The sequence below is a fragment of the Microtus oregoni genome, unplaced genomic scaffold (genome assembly GCF_018167655.1).
Source record: "Microtus oregoni isolate MIOR12 unplaced genomic scaffold, Mior012 000098F_ref0000018, whole genome shotgun sequence".
Taxonomy (NCBI): Eukaryota; Metazoa; Chordata; class Mammalia; order Rodentia; family Cricetidae; genus Microtus; species Microtus oregoni.
Window position 1 is genome coordinate 3,932,362 of NW_024544711.1, and position 6,000 is coordinate 3,938,361.

Sequence of the window (6,000 nt, forward strand, 5' to 3'; positions counted from 1 at the left end):
GTGAAACTTAATCTCAACAGACAAAACAAAGCAATCAACAAAATGGAATTTCCCTTGTGGTAATAGGTGGCTACCAGTAAGGCAGGGGCCAGGGGTCCTTCCTGTATCTCCCAGCAGCATATACTGATAGTGTTGAATTGTTGAAAATTGGTCCACTGATAAGTGTGGCTATTTATAGATTGAGCTATTATGTACTTACCTAGCCAATACTACATTTTCTGAACTATTAAAGCCTTATAGTAAGTCTTAAAGCCAAGTAGTTAAGCTAGCCACATTTTTAGTATTTGTTAATATCAATTTGACTGTACTTGGTGTTATATTTCCAAATAATTCCAACCATCTTGTCAATTCCAGCTACAAAAGTGTGCAGGGTTTTGTAATGGGATTGCATTGAATTTATAGCTCTTCTGTGATGGTAGGAGAATCACTTTTAACAATATTGAGATTTGCTAATTTGTGAACATGGTATATATTTCTATTTAATTAAAGCTGGTAAAAGTTATCTCAGCTATGTTTTGTAGTTTTTACTAATGAGGGTTTCTTAATTTTAAAAATTATTTCTTTTTTATGTGTGTATATGTGAGGGTTTGCCTGTATGGACGTGCACAGTGTGTGTGCCTGCTGCCCATGGATGCCTGAAGAGGCATTAGATCGCCTGTAATTGGAGTTACAGATGACTGTGAGCCACCATGTAGGTGCTGGGAACTCAACCTCAGTCCCCCAAAGAATAGCCAGTGATCTTAACTACTAAGCCATTTCTCCGGCATGATTAAATTTTATTTTTAAGTGGTATATAAAAACGTAAAACTTGAACACAATATTTAGGGAATTGTGTGATGTTTTGATATATTCACATTGTGAGATATTCAAATCAGGTCAAAGTGTCTGTCTCCTTAAATATCATTTCTCTCCATGAAGCTTGCAAAATCCTTTCTTCTAGCTCATTGTATCATTGTTGGCTGTTGTTTCCCTTCTGCAGAATTGCACCACCAAACTTGTGGGTGCTGTCTAGCTCAAACTTAGTAGTCATTAATCAGCCTTTCTCTGCCTTACCCCCGCTCTTCTTAGTCTTTGGTAAAACAACACCCCCAGCCCTTTTTGAGACGGGATTTCACCGTGTATGCCTGACTACTGACTAGCCTGGAACTTGCTACATAGACCAGGCTGGCCTTGAACTCACAGAGATTCCCTTTCTTCTGTCTCTCAGAGTGCTGGAATTAACAGTATAAACCACCATGCCTGGCACAATTGTGCTATTAACCCCTATGAGATCAACTACTTTAGATCCAAATGTGAGTGAGATGTTATGGTACTTGTCTTTTTGCCTATAGCGTATTTTGCTTAACATAGTTGACCCCAGTTCCATCCACGTTGCTACAAATGACAAGATTTCATCCTTTTGAGGCTGAGTAGCATTGCATTATGTATATGTGCCAGATTTTCTTTATCCATCAGGTGATGAATACTTATCCTGTGTCTATTTCTTTACTAAGAAAAGGTTGAGGGACTTAAATATTTTCATTAAACTGTTTAACTATGATATTTTGTTTTCATAATTAGTATTGCATCTTTTAAATTTATATTCTTTCTTTCTTGTTTTTAATTTACAGAAAAATACCAGTTTTATTTTGTAGATGTTTAAGACAGAGATTCACTGTGTAGCCCAGACTGCCCTTGAATTTTCTATATACCCCAACCAAGCTGGCTTTGGACTCAAGAACTCAGAATCCTCCTGTCTCTTCCTCCCAAATCCAGGAATTATGGGCATGTATGTACACTACCATGCCTGGGTAATGCTGTGCACATTTTATACGATCTCAAAAGCAAGTTGTGTAGGGTACTATAGCCTCATGCTATATTATGTAAGCCTGAACTATCTCTGCTTCCATTCCCTACAGTGTGCAGGTTGGAAGAGCCCACACAGAAACAGTAAGCATTGGTGTCTGTCCAAGTCCAGCAGTGGATTCTTTATTAACTAATTTATGTTACAAGTATTTATTGACTCCCTAACAGTAGCAAAAGCCTGTCCTAACTGACAGATGCGAGAAGGTGGATGACGTGATTCCTGCCTTAGTGAGGCCGCTGTTTCACGTGGACTTTAGACGCAGCAATCTTAGAGTGCAGCCAGACCTATTCTCTAAGTCGGGAAGGACTGGGGGTGATCAGAGTGAGGCCTGAGGGATTAGTAGAATTTATTGAGGCAACAGAGTGAAAGAAAGGAGGTTGCCAGGCAGAGGGACTAGCATGTGCCAGGACCCTAAATCCAGAAGAGGTGTGTGAGTCGTGGCCACGGAAAGAGTTAGGGGTACTGGAAATGGAACACGAGGTGAGACTGGCAAAGGGAACAGAGCCTTGGAATCTTACTGGAGATTCTGGGTTCTGTTTTAAGTTCTTTTGTGTTTAGATGTTGTTAAATGGTTTTTAAATAAGACAATGACAAAATATTATTCAAAATGTAAAGATTCTTGTGTGGAGATGTGATCTGTGAGGGTCGTAAGTGTTAACAGGAGGCTACTTGTTCATTTCCTGGCCATTTAGATCTGAAATAATCACTCAGAGACTATATTATTTACAATACTATTTGGCCAATAGCTTAAGCGTGTTTTTGGCTAACTCCTATATCTAAAAGTTAATCCATTTCTATTAGTTTATATTTTATCACGAGAGTTGTGGCCTACCAGCAAGGTTCCGGCTGAAGGCTTGCGTCTTTCTCTTCTGGCGGCTCCAGGGCTTCTCCTTAACTCCGCCTACTCTCTCCTCCTCTATCTGCTTGGAACTCTTGCCTTGTCCTATTCTGCTAAGCCACTGGCCAAAACACCTTTATTCATTTACCAATAAAAGCAACACATATACAGAAGGACTTCCCGTACCACATAAGGAAACACTTAGAGGCTACATAGAGAACTATGGCAATATGGCTAGTAAGAAATATTGCTGGAGGGCCAATAAGATGGCTCAGGGGTAAAGCCTAGTCCCCCAAAAGTGTGATTGCCCTAGTTGAAACCCTGGAACTCACTTAAAAGGCCAGACTCAGTAGTATGCATCTGTAACCCCAGCACTCCTACAGTGAGATTGGAGGCAGAGAGAGAATGGCCTTGGAGACTGAGGGTCAGTGAGCCTGGAGTATGCAGTGAAGTAGCCAAAACAAAGGGCCTGCCTCAACAAGATGGAGGATGAGAACAGATTCCCCAAAGTCGTCCTCTGATCTCCACCCGTGCAACATACATGTCTACACGCACACACACGCACACACCATACATGTCTACACTCACACACCATACATGTCTACACGCACACACACATGCCCACACCATATACATGAATGTGTGCACACATATATACATGTCTACACGCACACACACACATGCACACAACATACATGTCTACACGCACACACACATGCACACACCATACACACCATACACATGAATGTGTGCACACATATATACATGCACACACCATACACATGAATGTGTGCACACATATATACATGCACACACATGCACACAACATACATGTCTACATGCACACACATGCACACAACATACACACCAAACACATGAATGTGTGCACACATATATACATGCACACACCATACACATGAATGTGCACACATATATACATGTCTACACATGCACACATGTTCACCCCACGCATGAAAAGGGAAGAGAAGTGGATCTAAAAATAAAATGAGTGAGCTGGATAAGGTGGCACATGCCTTTAATCACAACACTTGGGAGGCAGAGGCAGGCAAACCTCAGAGTTCAAGGCCAACCTGGTCTACAGAGTGAGTTCCAGAACAGCTAGAGATAAACAGAAAAACTGAGAGGGGAAAAGTGGATTAGGAACATATTTTAAAAGTAGATTCAATGAGACCATGTTGAAATCGGTCGTTATAAGTTCCATGAGGGCAGGCATTGTTTTGCTTATTAATGTATTCTTCAGCACTAGGAGACAGAGGCAGGCAGATCTCTGTGACTTTGTTGGCAGCCTGGGCTACAGAGTTCCAGAGCAGCCAGAGCTACACAGAAAACCGTGCTCCACCCCCATACTGACTCAGTAGAGACAGCGAGTGGAGGGGGACTGAGTGATTGTCAGGCATCTTAGTCACTGTTTCATTGCTGTGAGGAGACATCATGTCCAAAATAACTTATAAGAGAAAGCATTTAATTAGGAGCTTGCTTACAGTTTCAGAGGGTTAGCCCATGATTGTTATGGCAAGGATCGTGGTAGCAGCAGACATGGCGCTGGAGAAGTAGCTGAGAGCTTACATACATCCCGATCTGCCAGAGGCAGCAGGCAGAAAGAGACACTGGTCCTGGAGTGGGCTTCTGAAACCTCAAAGCCCACCCCACAATAACACAGCTCCTTCAACAAGGCCACACCTCCCAGCTCTTCCCAGACAGTTCCACTAACTGCAGACCAAGCACTCAAACATTTGAGCCTGTGGAAGCCATTCTCACTCAAACTCTTCATCAGGTCTTCAAAACAAGCGATTATACAGATAAAGGGACCATGTAGTTATGTGTAGAAGACTAGAGAATGGATCTAAAAACAAGAGGATGTCCAGGTTGAATCCTGAGAAACAGCAAGTGTAGATGTCAAGTGTGTGGTTGAACATTTGGTCACTGTTTCATCTGTCCAGATGGGTGGGTTCCCACAAGACTGAGCAAGATAAGTGTTCTGGTAGCCCTATGCTGGTCTGTTTTGGGAGTTCCTGGCTAACTTATCCCGGATTTATTTTTTTTAATTAATTTATTTTTTATTTATTTATTAAAGATTTCTGTCTCTTCCCTGCCACCGCCTCCCATTTCCCTCTCCCTCCCCCAATTAAGTCCCCCTCCCTCATCAGCCCAAAGAGCAATCAGGGTTCCCTGCCCTGTGGGAAGTCCAAGGACCACCCACCTCCATCCAGGTCTAGTAAGGTGAGCATCCAAACTGCCTAGGCTCCCACAAAGCCAGTACGTGCAGTAGGATCAAAAACCCATTGTCATTGTTCTTGAGTTCTCAGTAGTCCTCCTTGTCCACTATGTTCAGCGAGTCCGGTTTTATCTATGAGACCATAAGAAGTACCCTATACCTCTCTGCACCCAGCTGTGTCTGATTCATAATGTCCACTCTCCAAACTAGTCCTAGTATTCAGGTGTTTTCTGTGTCTGGTATTCTGCTTAGATATAATTTTTGGTTAAATAAAAAAAAATGAATGGAAGGATCTTGCTATGTCGTCCATGCTTGCCTTAAACTTGCCATCCTCCTGCCTTCACTTTCTAGGTACTGAGATTATGGAGGGCATACCATGACCAGACCTTTGAGGGTTTTTTTTTTTAACTTTTTTTCCCACATGACTGTCTGTTCTCCATTAGTTTTCTGTTAGGTGCTGAACTAAAATTCATGGTTCTGCATGCACCAGGAAAATGCTACTGAACTACAGCTCTTCATGGAAATCTGTAATTTTTTTTTCTGTTCAATTTTTGTCTGTTGAATTTTACAAGTGGTAAAATTTAGGAGGATTGCATAGGCTAAAGGATGCTTATCATTCATAGAGAAATCCTTGAGCACTAATGTCAAACGTGCATAAAGTCCTCAGCACTGAAAGTTTGACATCAATAACATTGATGATATAAGGCCAGGTGAGGTGGTGGCGCACGCCTTTAATCCCAGCACTCGGGAGGCAGAGGCAGGAGGGGATTGCCACCCAGTCTGATGATCCACATAATTTCACTTGTTTACTTGTTTAGGAATCAGCGTCCCATGTACCATGGACTGGCCTCAAACCCCAAGCATAACTAAGGCTGGTCTTCAATTCTTCATTCAACTGCCTCTACCTCCCACGTGCTGGGATTACAGAAGTGTACCCCCGTGTCCAGCTAGTCATTTTTCTAGTATCATTCTTTGATGGAGAATGTATCTATTGATCACCACCACCACCACCACCACATAATCCATGTGCGTGGCTCATGCTTGTAATTCCGGCATTCAGGGAGTGGAGGCAGGATGAGC